The sequence below is a fragment of the Schistocerca serialis genome, chromosome 3, assembly GCF_023864345.2.
Source record: "Schistocerca serialis cubense isolate TAMUIC-IGC-003099 chromosome 3, iqSchSeri2.2, whole genome shotgun sequence".
Classification (NCBI taxonomy): Eukaryota; Metazoa; Arthropoda; class Insecta; order Orthoptera; family Acrididae; genus Schistocerca; species Schistocerca serialis.
Window position 1 is genome coordinate 920,325,977 of NC_064640.1, and position 16,696 is coordinate 920,342,672.

General features: G+C 41.9%; 1 non-coding gene across 1 annotated transcript; it reads right to left on the bottom strand.

The window, feature by feature from the left end:
- Positions 1–15,438: 15,438 nt before the first annotated feature.
- On the bottom strand, positions 15,439–15,513 carry Trnat-ugu (transfer RNA threonine (anticodon UGU)). Its single transcript has one exon. It is a non-coding gene; the product is annotated as a tRNA-Thr (tRNA).
- Positions 15,514–16,696: the final 1,183 nt, after the last annotated feature.

A 16,696-nucleotide genomic window follows, 5' to 3' on the forward strand; every position in this document is an offset into this window, starting at 1 on the left:
TTTACTTGTTTCGTAGCACTGTAGGTTCACTTTCTTGGTGGGATGTACAGAACATGGTGAATGAGTAGAAGAAATCACTATTCTCTTGAAATTGTGATGTCAAGCTACATTAGTAAATGTATATATTGTGAAGTTGCTGTTAGCATGTGTGACATTCTCTTGCTTTATTTCTTCCTTGATAGTCCTCTGTGTCAACATGCTGCATTGTTATAGTGGCTGAAAAATAGGAAGTGGAAGCTCAACACTGTCTACTGTAAATGATTTAGCAGACAGTTGCACAATTGTGATTCTCGGTTCTTTACTTTCAGTGTTCACAACCCCACAATATTACACAATTATATAGCCAGTTCACTATTGGTAAATGTCGAAAAGCCTCATTAATACGTTGCAGGCAACATCAGCATGCAGGTACAATAGCTTGCCACTGAATATCTATGAGCAGTAAAAACCTAACCACGCAGTTCTTGCAGAATAATATGGTATGTGTGACACTATTTCCCAAATAAATTGAACAGACATTGTCATTAATTGTTCTAACACACTGCTTATTTGTTTTATACTTATTCCACTGTTAAGTTGATACCTTGTTATTAATTTAACCAATGCATAACTCCTGTCTGAAAATCGGCCATGGACTGACTGTCTCGGGACCAAAAATCAGTCCTTAGTATAGCCTCATAATAATAGGCACTGAAACTATACATTGTTTGATGTTTAAGTTACAGAAATTACAATTAAAACATAACTCATTCAATGAACTGAATACATCGAAAAATTCCTTCTTTTTAATAGTTCCATCTACCACAAAGATTAGGATGAAACATTTGTATAAATAATAAAATTAACAGATATACTTACACAAACAATACTTTTGACAAACATGGTAATTATTTTGGAATTAAGGGCTGGGCTTTGTTATTATGTTTTCAAATAGAGCGAAATAAATAGTTTAAGAATCTTAGTAGTTTTTCTTCCAAATGTTTATATTTACTACAGAATTTATATTTGTTTATTAGTCAACAATAGAATCTAAGTCGTGAAACAATTACTGATTTCACCCTATAACAAAAATATTAACTATGAATGGTCAAAATAAATTAGGAAATTAATTACTTGTACAAAATTAGACCTGGTGCTATATTCCTTAAGACGGAGGACCACCCTTTCTCTTGTATGGAAATGAAGATAATATTCATGCGTGTTAATGGTAATTAGACTGAAATGAAAATAAAATGAATTTAAGGAGGCAGATCGCAAAATGAGAGGAAGTGAAGAGATACCAGCTTGCTTTGTCACAAATGCTTAATACCTTGAAGATGCCCCCTGCAGGTCCGGGGTTAGACTCAGCCCAAGGTATTCCTGCCTGTCATAAGAGGCGACTAAAAGGAGCCTCTGATGGCTCGGCCAATTTGTGATGGCCCCCTGTAGGGTTTCACCTCTATTTTTCAAAATTTTTCCTGAAGAGCGAGCCAACTTGGGTAGAGAGCCTTATGTTTTGCATCATATCCATCGTGCATTGAGATCTTTATCCCACTTTCTCGTCGTTGCATTGCAGCGCCGCCCATTCTCCATCTCTTGGGTGAGGACACCTTCCTGGGTGTGTTTTCCACCATGCACTATGCAGTTTCACTTTCTGTGCTGACAATCACCATGGACTTTTTTGCACCTCATATCCAGCACAGGAGCCAGTCCATTGTGATGAGGCCACCATGTTCCCTGTTGGTTGTAGCCCCCTGACATCACAGGGCTCGCTCTGCTTGTGCCTGTGCCGTTAACTCAGTACGTATGCCAAGGAGTAGATGCCAGTCACCCTCGGGCATCAGGACTCCTGGCAATGGTCATCCTGCCAAGTGGCCTTTGCTGAAGCTGTGTTGCGTCCATGGGGAGGGACCCTGGTCAAGTGGGTGACATCAGAGTGGGTGACACGCCATGAAGCGTAGTACGTCATCCCTTGCTTGTGGTCCGCCTCCAGCAGTCTCTAAGTGGGCAAAGTATAACTTAAATGCTAAGAAATATGACCCCAAGTCATTCCCCTCCCTGGCCATACCATGGGAGGAACACCAGGCTAAGGATGGCAGTGAAACTTATTCACCCTGATACCTCGTATGTATGAGAGTTGATGGGGAATCTTTAATGTCCATGAAGCCTTAGTTTTTTGGGGAGCAATTTGAGGACAAGTTTGGGGAGGTGGAGGGCTTGTCCAAAATCTGCTCTGGGTCAGTTTTGATAAAAACAGCATCCTCTGCCCAGTTACAGGCATTACTCGCTTTTGGCAAGTTGGGAGATGTTTGTTACCATCACGCCTTATAAGAGCTTAAATATGGTCCAGGGGATTATATTCCACAGGGACCTTCTTTTGCAGTATGACGATGAGCTGCACACCAATTTAGAGTGGTGAGGTGTTCATTTTGTCAGGCGCATCCATCGAGGTCCGAGGGATAACCAGGTTGCCACCGGTGCCTTCATCTTGGCCTTCGAGGGTGAAATTGCCCGAGAAGGTCAAGGTGATGGTCCACCGCTGTGACATCAAGCCATATGTCCCTCTCCCAATGGGGTGCTTTAAGTGCTGGAAGTTTGGCCATATATCTTCTCGCTGTACTTGAAGCGTCACATGTCAATATTTTGGACGTCCATCGCATCCCGGTACTCCATGTGCCCCACCGCTTATCTGTGTCAACTGCGTAGAGCTTCATTCACCTTTCTTCCGAGACTGCAGGATTTTACAGAAAGAGAGGAAAATCATGGAATATAATACCCTGGATTGACTGACTTTCACTGAGGCTAAGAGGAAATTTGAGCGCCTACATCCTATGGCTATGACCACCTCATACGCCGCTGCTATGAGAACAGTTGTCACCCCGCCAGTTCCTCGAATTCCTGTTGCCTCTCAGAACCAGGAGATTACACCTGCTCCCTTGATGGCGGGGAGCCACTTCCCTTTCTGTTGCTCCCATATCACCTACTTCGGCAGCAACACTCCTCCAACCATTGAGGATTTCAGTTCCCACTTCTGAGCCAGAGAAGCGTAAAGCTTCTTCAGCTCCTCTTGATAGGAAGGGTCACTCCCTTTCCGGGTTTCTGCTAGTGGGAAAGATGACACCTGCCAGCAGCAGGAGAGCCCAAAAGCAGCTGGTCATAGGGCTTCACCCTCATCCTCAGTCCAGGAGACTGATTCAGTGAAGTCCTCCCAGCCAGGGAAACCCAAGGAACAATATGAGAAATCGAAAAAGATGACCCCTAAGAACAAGGAACTTGCGATGCCACCGACACCACCACTATCTACAAGCTCTATATCTGAGGATGGGGTGGAGATTTTGGCGTCTGTTGAGGACCTGGATCTCGCTGGACCCTCAGACACAATGGATATAGGCTGCTCAGTCAAAAAGTCGGTGGCAGCAGGTAACCCTGAGGTGTATGCTGCCTCATTGGATGTTCCATGCCTTCCCAGCCTCACGATGATGTCATCCTCCAGTGGAATTGCGGCAGTTTTTTCCACCGCCTGGCTGAGTTACGGCAACTGTTAAGCTTTATAAGTGCTTTCTGCATTGCCCTCCAGGGAACCTGGTTCCCACCAATGCGGACCCCTGCCCTCTGTGGCTATAAGGGATATTACAGGAACTGTAGTGACTGTAATCAAGTGTCAGGTGAAGTTTGCATTTATGTCCTAATCCCAGTCTGTAGTGAAACTCTGCTGCTTCAAACACCTCTTGAAGCTGTGGCTGCGCAGGAAATAACTGTCTGCAATGTATATCTTCCTCCAGATGGTGCAGTACCCCTGAATGTAATAGCTGCGCTGATCGATCATCTCCCTAAACCTTTCCTACTTTTGGTAGATTTTAATGCCCGTAACCCCTTATGTGGTGACACTGTGCTTGCTGGCTGAGGCAAAGATGTCGAAACTGTACTGTCTCAATTCGACTTCTACCTCTTAAATACTGGGGCCGCCACACATTTCAGTGTGGCTCGAGGTAGTTACTCAGCCATTGATTTATCAACTTGCAGCCCAGGACTTCTCACATCTATCCACTGGAGAGCACATGACGACCTGTGTGTTAGTGATCACTTCCCCATCTTCCTGTCAGTGCCCTGGTGTCAGGCCCACAGATGCCTGCCCAGATGGGCACACTGGGAAACTTTCACATCTGTCACCGTTGATTCTCCCCCACATGGTAACATCAATGTGATGGTTGAGCATGGTAACATTGATGTGATGGATGAGCAGGTGACTATGACAATCGTTTCTGTGGCAGAAAACGCAATCCCTAGCTCTTTAGGGTGCCCCGGCAAAAGACAGTCTCATTGTGGTTGCAGGAAGTCGCTAACGCAATTTCAGTGTGTCCATGAGCTCTACAGCGACATAAGCGACACCCTTCCCTGGAGCATCTGATAGCCTTTAAGCGGCTCCGTGCCTGTGTATGCCAGTTTATAAAACAATGGAAACAGTTGTGCTGGGAGAGGTATGTGTCGACCATTGGGTGACATACATCACCTTCCCAAGTCTGGACGAAGATCAGACGTCTTGTTGGGTGCCAGACCCCAATAGGTGTCCTCTTCATTACCATCAGTGGCGTCTTATGTACTAACGCAAGTGCGATTGCCGAGCACTTTGCTCAAGCCTCTGCGTCGGAGAACTACCCCCCAGCCTTTCACACCCTCAAACAATGGATTGAAAGGAAAGTCATCTTGTTCACTACACGCCACAGTGAACCCTATAACGCCCCGTTTACGGAGTGGGAACTCCTCAGCGCACTTACACATAGCACTGACACAGCTCCTTGGCCGGATTGGATCCACAATCAGATGATTAAACATTTCTCATCTGACTACAAGTGCCATCTCCTAATCATCTTCAACCGGATCTGGTGTGATGGTTTCTTTCCATCACAATGGCGGGAGAGCACCGTCATTCCAGTGCTCAAATCCGGCAAAAACCTGCTTGATGTGGAAAGCTATCAGCCTCACCAACAGTCTTTGTAAGCTGCTGGAATGTATGGTGTGTCAGCGGTTGAATTGGGTCCACGAGTCATGTGGCCTACTGGCTCCATGTCAGGGCAGCTTCCGCCAGGGGTACTCTACCACTGATAATCTAGTTTCCTTCAAGTCTGCCATCCGAACAGCCTTTTCCAGACACCAACACCTTGTTACCGTCTTCTTTGATGTACACAAACCATATGACACCACCTGGCGACATCATATCCTTGCCACATTATACAGGTGGGGGCTCCGACGCCTGCTATATTTTACAGAATTTCCTGTCGCTCCGTACTTTTAGTGTCAAATTTGGTGCCTCCCATAGTTCCCCCATATCCAGGAGAATGGGGTCATGCAGGGCTCTGTATTGAGTGTATCACTATTTTTAGTGGCCATTAATGGTGTATCAGCAGCTGTAGGGCCGTCCGTCTCACCCTTCCTGTATGCAGATGACTTCTGCATTTCGTTCTGTTCCGCCAGTACTGGTGTTGCCAAGTGGCGCCTACAGGGACCCTTCCACAAGGAGCAGTCATGGGCTTTCGCCCACAGCTTCCGGTTTTTGGCCACTAAGTCGTGTGTCATGCACTTCTGTCAGCATCGTACCATTCATCTGGAACCAGAACTTTACCTTCATGATGATCCACTCACTGTAGTGGAGACATATCGATTCTTACGACTGGTTTTCGATGCCCAATTGACTTGGCTACCTCACCTTCATCAGCTTAAGCAGAAGTGTTGGCAGCACCTCAATGCCCTCTGCTGCCTGAGCAACACCAACTGGGGTGCAGATCGCTCTGGTGTGCTGCAGCTCTACAAAGCCCTTGTTCAATCCCGCCTTGATTATGGGAGTGTGATTTATGGTTTGGCAGTGCCCTCAGTGTTGCGTGTACTCAACCCAGTGCACCACTGTGGTGTTCACCTAGCGACGGCAGCTTTTATGACAAGTCCGGTGACCGGTGTCCTGGTGGAGGCCGGAGTCCATCCGTTGCAGATCTGACATGCACAACTGCTCATCAGTTACGTTGCACACATTCATAGTTCTCCTGAGTATGTGAATTACTGTCTGCTATTTCCACCTGCGGCAGTCCATCTCCTGCATCGGCGGCCCAGGTCAGGGCTAATGAGTGCGGTTCGCGTGAGATCCCTTCTGTGTGAACTGGAGTCCTTCCCCTTACCATCTCCCATCCAGGTCTGTCTGCATACACCTCCATGATGTATCTGTCTGCATACACCTCCTTTTGTACACCTAGACTGCAGATTCGTCTGGACCTTTAGCATGACCCTAAGGACTCAGTTACTCCTGCTCTCTGCTGTCACTTGCTCTCGATACTTGACCTGTTCCAGGCCTCTGAAGTGGTTTACACCAACGGCTCAATCGCTGATGGTCATGTTGGCTTCGCCTGCATCCACAGAGGCCATTTTGAATAGCATTCCTTGCCTGATGGCTGCAGTGTATTCCTGCAGAGCTGGTGGCCATCTCTCGTGCACTTCAGTATATCCATTCATGCTCCGGGGAATCACTTCTTATGTGTAGTGACTCCTTGAGCAGCCTACAAGCTATCGACCAGTGCTACCCTCGCTATCCTTTGGTAGCGTCCATCCAGGAGTCCATCTATGCCTTGGACTGGTCCCGTTGTTCAGTGGTGTTTGTGTGAACCCCAGGACATGTTGGCATACCACACAATGAACTTTTTGACAGGCTAGCCAAACAAGCTATGCAGAAACCACTTCTGGAGATGGGCATCTCTTAACCTGACCTGTCGTTCTGACTTATGTTGTAGGGTTTTTCGGCTTTGGGGGATGGAATGGCATAACAGTACACACAACAAACTGTGTTTCATTAAGGAGACTACAAATGTGTTGAAGTCTTCCATGCGGGCCTATCGAGGGAATCAGTTTTCCTCTGCCGGCTCCGCATTGGCCACACTTTGGTGAAGACCCGCCCGAGTGTCGGTTCGGCGCCAGTTGACAGTGGTCCATATTCTGTTGCACTGTTCCACTTTGACTGCCCAGCAATGAAATCTACATCTACATTTATACTCCACAAGCCACTCAATGGTGTGTAGCAGAGGGCACTTTACGTGCCACTGTCATTACCTCCCTTTCCTGTTCCAGTAGCCTATGGCTCGCGGGAAGAATGACTGTCGGAAAGACTCCGTGCACGCTCGAATCTCTCTGATTTTACATTCGTGATCTCCTCAGGAGGTATAAGTAGGGGGAAGCAATACATTCGATACCTCATCCAGAAACGCACCCTCTCGAAACCTGGACAGCAAGCTACACCATGATGCAGATCCCCTCCCTTGCAGAGTCTGCCACTTGAGTTTGCTAAACATCTCCGTAACACTATCATGCTTACCAAATAAACCTGTGACGAAACGCGCCACTCTTCTTTGTATCTTCTCTATCTCCTCTGTCAACTTAATCTGGTACGGATCCCACACTGATGAGCAATACACAAGTATAGCTTGAACGAGTGTTTTGTAAGCCACCTCCTTTGCTGACGGACTACATTTTCTAAGGACTCTCCCAATGAATCTCAACCTGGCACCCACCTTACCAACAATTAATTTTATATGATCATTCCACTTCAAATCGTTCCATATGCATACTCCCCAAATATTTTACAGAAGTAACTTCTACCAGTGTTTGTTCCGCTATCATATAATGATACAATAAAGGATCCTTCTTTCTGTGTATTCGAAATACATTACATTTGTCTATGTTAAGGGTCAGTTGCCACTCCCTGCACCAAGTGCCTATCAGCTGCAGATCTTCCTGCATTTCACTGCAATTTTCTAATGCTGCAACTTCTCTGTATACTACAGTATCATCCACGAAAAGCCACATGGAACTTCTGACACTATCTACTAGATCATATTATCTTGTGTTACCGGAATCGTTGCCACTAATTTTATCTGACAATGTCTCATCGGCTGATTTAGTTTTACGTTTTATTCGTGAGGATTGGTTATATTATTTGATCTAAGTTTTAGCACATGTCCTTTGTCCCTCTGTATCCTCAACCGTAGTGCTTCTAGGGTTGAGGTTTTAATGTGTTGCAGAATTGCTGACTTCTCCTTTTTTATTCTCATGGTCAGCCAGCCATGGTAATCTGCTTTGTTGTTTTAATACCTTCATCCCATGTCTTTCATTTCTGTGGTTTTCTTGTCCCCTTTTGTCCATTTACATGTTTGTTGCCCTTCATCGTTCTTGTGATTTTTCTTTTAATTCTGTTTTGAGTTGTCAGTCTTGTTCATTTTCTCACATTTGTGCCATTGTTTTATTCGGAACAAGGCTCTGATGACCTCGTAGTTTGGTCCCTTTCCCCCTCTCTCAATCAAACCAAGCAACTGTTGAAGATGCACCTACAAAATGACTGTTGGTAAACACTATAAACACTTAAATCGCTGTCTGCAGCTGCCCATTTACGAAGTGACTGCAACACGTCATCAGATTAGCTGATTATATGCTTCAACATTTCACAACTAAATATTTGCTCAAATGCAGGAGTTTTTACTCCTCAGTGCTTCATTTGAGATTGATTTGTACCTCATTGGTGATTGAGTGGTGTACTCTACATACAAAATTCATGTTACTAATCAGTACATGCTTAACCCTTTTGTATTTTGACATGTAGTGATGTTATTCTACTTATGTTTGTTTTTTCCATTACTGCCAGTTTCTATCAACAGATATGCAATAATTCATTCAATATACCTTTGATTTATTTTCAGAAACACATCGCAAATCCAGTACCACAACAGAACAACTACAGGATTGCACAACCAGAATTTCTCTGCCACCAAACTATATTTTATGGGATGCTTACAAGAGATAGGCCATGGTCAGTATCCAAAATCATTATTTTATATTTTACCATCTGTGCCAAATTAATTTGTCTGGTAATATAGTAATGTTATGGTGCTGTCAATGATAGTCTCATAGATACACTTTAAGAAAATGGAATTGTGTACATTCCAATGTGAAAACCCACTGTCATAAAATGTTTATTGAAGTGGATGACACTTGTATTTCATGTGCTGGAGTTACTGTTGTAAGGAATGTGATTTTTTAGTATGACATGTTAAAAACAACTGCAGTAAAATAAATTTGTTTATTGCAAAAGGAGTTATGTCTCGTACATATATTATATTGTCCAATTTTATATGTGAGTTGTTCACAATCCCTGCTCCCATCCCCACCCAGAGAAATTAATTACAGAATCATTGCATAATGTTACATGTGTGTCTCTTGGAAGGGAGGGGGAAGAATACACACTTTTGAGAAGAGTTTACTGGTCCGTCCAAGGATAATTTTGTTTGATTGAGTTGCTTACATTTCCTCAAAAGTAAAGCTGTGAGAAAGGATGAAATTAAAGTATTTTATGATTTGTTCTGCATGGAATGTAGAATGTTTTGTTATAATACATTCAGTTGTTCAAAATTTATTGTCTTACTGCAAACTGTTAGACATCAGCTGTATTAGGTATAGATGTAACACATATTAGTGACATGTGAAAATTTCTACTGGACTGCGACTTGCACCTGCATTTCTCTCTTATTGCGAGGAAATATTCCATGAAGTTTAGGGTTTGCAGTCAGATGTTACTGAACCAGTCTTTTGACTGCATAACTTCCAGCAATCCAAATGTAAATGGGATGAAGAAATACTGAGTATTCATCTGTCCTAGAAATCTCATCAAAGATTCACTGTGGATGTGTTTAAAATAAGGTATAATGAGCCAACTGTAACACATTCAACCAATGTTACACATCTTCTTATTTGTCTTGTGTTCAGTTCTTTTTCTTTGGTTCTTTCCACGCATCAACTCTACTCTGCTTGTAACTTCAGATTGATCTGTCTATGATAGTATATAATGGGCTATGAAAATGAACACTTATTTGCAAGAGTTTCTTCTAGATATGTTCAGTTTGATTTGATCTTTTGGATGTGAAATGACCTTGAAGAAATAAAAAAAAAAAGCACAAGTAGCAACAGTTATGACCATGCTTGATTTGTAAAAAAGAGAGGTGCCAGTACTGTGACCTGCCAGGGAGTGTTTTTTTTTTTTAATCAAAGTTTTAAACCATTATTTTAATGCTTTTTTTTATCATAGGTATTGGTGCGGAATACCATCACAAATCAAGCACTGGTTATAACAACAAAAGCAGTTGTTTAGAATAGTGACACCAGTAACTGTATGTGGCTTGCTTTGTCATCTCACAGCAATAAAAAAGGAAGATCAATGTTTCACAATATTGTGAAAAGGATAGTTGCAACTCACCATGTACTGGAGATACTGATTCACAGAGGGGTTCAACAAAAAGACTGTTAAACAAAGCTTTTGGCCAAATAGCCCCTCATCAGAATCAAACGTGGCTGCAGTCTTTGGTTGCCAAGGCAAAATTTGAGCATTGTGCAGTGCTGCTCACAGGCTGGCCTTGGCAGCCAGAGACAGTGGTCAGGTGTGTCTTGGACTGAAAGCTTTGTTTGACATTCTTCTTGTTGTACCTATATGTGACTCAGCATCTCCAGTATGGATTTATATAATGTCCAGTTTTATGTGTATTTTGTCAGTTATGTCCTTACTCCCCACTGCCACCCAAACCAAAGAAACCGGTAAAAGAAATTGGTCTCATGAATTTCTGTGTGTTTGGGGGGGGGGGGGGGGTAGACAGAAGGGAAGGTTTGCACTACTCACATGAAAAAATCTATCTTGGCATGTGTTAAAATTATTTAATTGGATAGATAAAAAAATCTACTCGCCAAGCAGCGGGAGAACACACACATAAGACTGTTGCGATTGGCAAGGTTTTGGAGCCAGTGGCTGCTTCTGCAGGCAGAAGGGCCGAAGGAGAAGGAAGCAGGGTGAAGGAAAAAGACTGGCGAGGTCTAGAAAAATGGGTAGATTGTGGGCAAGTCACCAAGAACTGTTGCTCAGGGGAGACTTACCATATGGAATGAGAAGGAAAGATTGATTGTTGTGGACTGCATACAGCTTTGGCATCCAAGGCACATGTATTTGTTCGGTTGCAGACTCCATTACAGCAATACACCACCATACTCACCTCAGCCATAACTGCACGTAATTACCTCACCAGCCTATTTAAAAAGGTTTCCCGGGCCATCGCATCCAGTCTTGGTACTGCTGATCCCTCCACAAAACACCTTCAGAGCACACTATTGGTGACTCAGTATTATCCTGCTCTGGAATACATTAATCAGCTACTTTGACTGGGCCAAGACTTCCTAAAATGATGACCTGTCTGACATTTTGCCCACCACACCTAGAATAGCTTTCCAACACCCCCCTACCCAAATCTCTGCAACATTCTTGTCAGACCCTTTGCTCCACCTGCAGCCATCTTGCTACTGTATGGCTCCTACCCCTGTGACCGTCCCCACTGCAAGATTTGCCCTATGCACCCTCCTACCACCACCTATAACAGCCCTGTAACTGGCAAAAAAAAAAAAAAAAAGGTAGAGCCACCTGTGAAACGACACACACCATATACTAGCTGTTATGTAAACACTGTTCAACCTTCTACATTGGCATGACTCCCACCAAATTATCAATTACAATGAATAGTCATACGCACAGGGTATGTACTGGCAACTCACAATATCCTGTTGCAGACCATGCTCTACAACATTACATTCATGACCTTGATGCCTGTTTCACCATGTGCGCCATGTGGATTCTTCCCTCTGGACGCCAGTTTCTCAGAACTCCGCATTTGGAAACTAGCACTACAACATGTCCTTGGTTCTTGCCCCCCACCTGGCCTTAATTTACGTTAATATCTTCCTTCTCAGCTTTTCTTCACTGTAACTACTCTTTGCTTCACTCCATTTTAGTTTTCTACATCTTTTGTTGTCTTTCACATCTATTTTTCACCCCCCCCCCCCCCTCCACACCTCTGTTACGTACAAAGCACTTAGCTTCTCATGCTTATTAATTCATGCATGATGTTTTAGTAGTAATCTCTGTCTTGCATATTACCCTGTCTTCTGCCTTTAAGCTCTCAGATTTTCAAATCTCATCCAATTCAGTTGTCAACAGTCTGTTTTCCCTTCTCATCCTGTACAGTAAGTCTCCTGTGACACATGGTTCTACCCCTTTTCCTAGACCTCTCCAGTCCTTTTGCTTCACACTTCTTCGTTCCTCTTTAACCCTTCTGCCTGGAGGAGGAGCCACTGACTTTGAGAACTTGCCACTCACAACAGTTTTATGTGTGTGTTCTGCCAGCACTTGGTGAGTAGATATTTTATCTATCTAATTAAATAATTTTATCACTAATTTATAGTTTTCATTGTTATATTAGTATGTGTTAATTAAGAAACCCCACCTAATCATGAATCTGCCACTATAGATTTACCATTGAGTCAACATACCAGCCGGCCGCGGTGGTCTAGCGGTTCTGGCGCTGCAGTCCGGAACCGCGGGACTGCTACGGTCGCAGGTTCGAATCCTGCCTCGGGCATGGGTGTGTGTGATGTCCTTAGGTTAGTTAGGTTTAAGTAGTTCTAAGTTCTAGGGGACTTACGACCTACGATGTTGGGTCCCATAGTGCTCAGAGCCATTTTTTTTTTCAACATACCAGAATTAGAAAATAATTTAAAAGTCATGAATGAAATCAAAATATTTTGTGATTGGCTCTTCATGGGATATGAACCATGTTACATTCATCTTTTTTTGTAGTGTGTTTGGCTACACTGATACAAAACTTGACGAAGAGTACATGAGATGAAAGCTCCATGTATAATGGGCAATCAAATGAAAACAAGACTGATGAGAAAAAAGTAAGTAAACTGTTTATTATTTCAAAAGTAATCACCATAGCTGTGAATACATTTATGCCACTACGAGACAAGATAGTCAATTCCTTCATGGAAAAATGTTTTGCAGTTGTCTACAGAATCATGACTGTACCTGTGTGTGCACCTCTTGGTGTGAAGCAAACGGATGGCCAAGAAAGTCTTTCTTCAGGGCTCCCAAAATATGGAAATCACATGAGACTGGGATTGTATGGAGGTTGTGTGAAAGCTTCCCAGACAAAACTCTGCAGCATAGTTGAAGCAACCTGCCAATAAAATGCCTGCTAAGGTTGTATAGTGTGTGCTGCAGATGTTTTGCTGGGAAAACCCTTACATTTTCTCTGTAAAGTCCCAATCTCTCCCCATATGATTTCCATATTTTTAGAGCCCCAAAGAAAGATATTCATGGCTGTCCTTTGCTTCAGATAAAGACGTGCATGCCTTGGTACAATTATGTTTCCAGATGCAACTGCCAACAGTTTTCCATAAATACATTGACCACCTTGCCTTACAGTGGAATACATGTAACAACTATGGCAATTACTTCTGTATTAATGGATAGTTTACTTACTTTTTTCCCATATTTTTCATATTAATTTGACTGTCCTCGCGTGCCACTATCGCTAAGTTTGCTTTTGTAGATCTGTGTACTATGTAAGCAAGTGCTCTGTTATTATTTTACAGCATTTTATTATTATTTTAAATACTGTGTTAACCTCAAAAACTTGCATCTGTATGCTAGGTTAAAGATTCCCAAATTTGGTGGTTTTCATAATCCAGCTAGCTTATCTGCAGTACTAAAGCAATCAACAGTAAGTTCATAAACACTGATTTACATGCACCATTTTGGATTCGAGAACTGTAGACTCACTTTTTTGAGGTGGGGGCAGTAGAAGACATGTTTCACTGTACAGCTGAGCAACTTGAAACTTAGCAAGAGTGGATAACGCAATTTGCTATAACTCTACTCCTCACATAACTTTCTTACTTCCTTTTTGTATTATGCTGGTAGTAGATGTATCACATTTACATAAAGCACCCAAATTCATATTTGAGTGGCATGTCAGTAAAATTCATTTTTCATCGGTTGGAGTTCTGCTAATGCCAATGATATAGTTAATTTCTCACTGTACATGTTCCTTTAAGAGAAATCTTTATTCAAGAGCCATATATGCAGAAACACATCGTGAGGTAACAATTGTTTGTTTCCAGAATGACATAAATTATTTGAAAGTCCTCATTTAACTCTTTCAGTGACCATTTTATTATGTGTGAAAATTCATTAACTAAAAAGTTATTCGTAATTAAAGTTTCCACCACCCAGAAAATATTATTATTTGGACCATTAAGTATGTTTATGACATTATAACTGTAGTTATAAATTTCTTGCTCTAATTTTTCTGAACTGGAAAATAATTTTATCAGAGTAATTTGGCAATTAAGAAAACTACCATCCTGTGAAATTTCCAAGAAGCTCGGTAAGTTCCCACAGCAGTGTATCTGGTATTAATAAAATATTCCACCCAACTTTATTTACTTCCCAATCATCTATCACATAGATAAACCAAATTATTACTTGCCTTCCCATAATGTCATTGCCACTAATTTTGACATTGTCCTCCTTATATAGCAGTAGGAATTTTGCTCCCAGTAATTGTTACAGTAACTTCTCCTTGGCAGAGTCTTGATTAGCTATTTTCTTCTTAATATCTCACTGTAAAAATTCATAGCATGCACTCATCCATTCCACATTTCAATGTCAAAGTCACTAACATGAGCAGAACTTACTGTTACACTCACTCAGTGTGATTATTTCATGCACTTGTTTGGAAAATCTGGCTGTAGATGTCCATGTAACTTCCCTGCATTAAAGTGTTAGTAAAGCTTCAGTGACAGAGTTCTATCAAATGGTATTTTGTGAAGATTGATTTTTTGTAGACTTGAATGACAACTTCACCATGGAAAGAACCTGCTGCTGTTTAGAGTTCATCAAGCGTAGTAGCTGACTTGGTTTACTTGAACTATAAAAATAGTTGGTAGCAGAAGTAAATATTCATCATTATATGTTTTGGTGCTAAGAAATGTGAAGTAATCTCAAGTTTAAATCAATGGTGTCATGCCCATCACTTAAATATTAGGTTAAATCTCCAACCAATTTCAGAGAATGAGACTTCAAAATTACCAAAGAATACCAGCAATATAACCAGGTCAGTAATGTTACATAGTGTGTTTAGCTTTTCACTGGCCAACTGTAGAATCCCTAATGATGAAGAGAAGCTTCGTAATAAGGCATTAAATATAAAATGTGGCTACCCATGTAACTAAATATGAGAGGAGTGCACATTAAAGAAAGCATTTTGTAAGAAACTTAATTTCCAACTGGAAAAACAGGTTGTCCAAAAATGCAATACTAAATACTATATGGTACAGTGTGCTCATTGATACTTAAAGTGTTTGTTTCTATTTCATGCAGTGAACAAATCATATGAGGAATGAGTCAGTTTTGTAAAGATTTCTATTCTTCATGTACAAGATATGCCTGTAAGAGTTGCTGTTAATTCAATTACAAGTGAAATGATAATTAAATGGACACCCTAGCTGCAAACAGGCGTTGATGTACTTCATTGGGGACATGTTGAAAATGTGTGCCCCGACCGGGACTCGAACCCGGGATCTCCTGCTTACATGGCAGACGCTCTATCCATCTGAGCCACCGTGGGCACAGAGGATAGCGCGTCTGCAGGGACTTATCCCTTGCACGCATTTTAGGACATAAGAATAAAACTAAAGCAGTATGGTCTTTTATTAAATCAGAATTAGGTACAACAGTTAACCACCAGGAAATTTCAAAAAACATACAAAACAACGTTACTATTTCAAACTCTTCTCAAATAGCTCAATGTTTTAATAAGTTTCTCATAAATGTAACAAAATTTGGTGTAAATGTGATTACTTATCAAAACAGTGTGAATTGCTTTGGCCTAAACAATAATAGTGACCACTTTGTGATATTTAGTAAAATCTCAGCTGAAGATGTAAAAATGCTATTTTGTCATTAACAAACAAAAATGCTCCAGGATGGGATCAAATACCCACCAAAGTAATTAAATTTGTATTTGATAAAATAGCACACCCTCTGTCCTTAATAATCAGTCAGTCATTTGAGCAAGCAAACTTCCCTGATGTGCTTAAGTATGCAGAGGTAAAACCACTGCACAAAAAAGGATCAATAGAGTGTATGTGAAATTACCACCTCATCTCTATCCTCCCAGTGCTATACAAAGTATTTGGAAAAATAGCTGCTGTCCATATAATAAATTTTATTGTGAAACATGGTTTTATTCTTAAAAACAAGTATGGGTTCCAAAAAGGGAAAAGCACCATGAGTGTTGTTAATGAATTCATTGAAAAAATCTGCTCATCACTAGATAAAAGCAACAAAGTAGCAGGTGCCTTCTGCGACCTTGCAAAGGCATTCGATTCTGGGAATCACTTCATGCTGCTTCATAAACTAGACAGATATGGCGTCAGACCAAAATTCTCTGCAGTGGCTCAGATCTTATCTGACAAACAGGAAGCAAAGGGTAATCATAACATCTAACATCGTAAATTACACATCTCAGTGGGGTACAATACCACAAGGAGTCCCTCAAGGCTGAATCTTAGGGCCAACATTGTTTCTCTTTTACATAAATGATTTACCTCTTAGTATCAATGCAAATGGCCTTCCTGCAGTGGTAACACCTGTTCCCATCAGATCACCAATGTTAAGTACTGTCGGAATAGGCTAGCACTTGGATGGATGCACTCAGCCCTTGTAAGGAAACTTAGAGCTACTTGATTGAGAAGTAGCAACTCCGGTCTCATAAACTGACATACTGCCGGGAGAGTGATGGGGTGACTA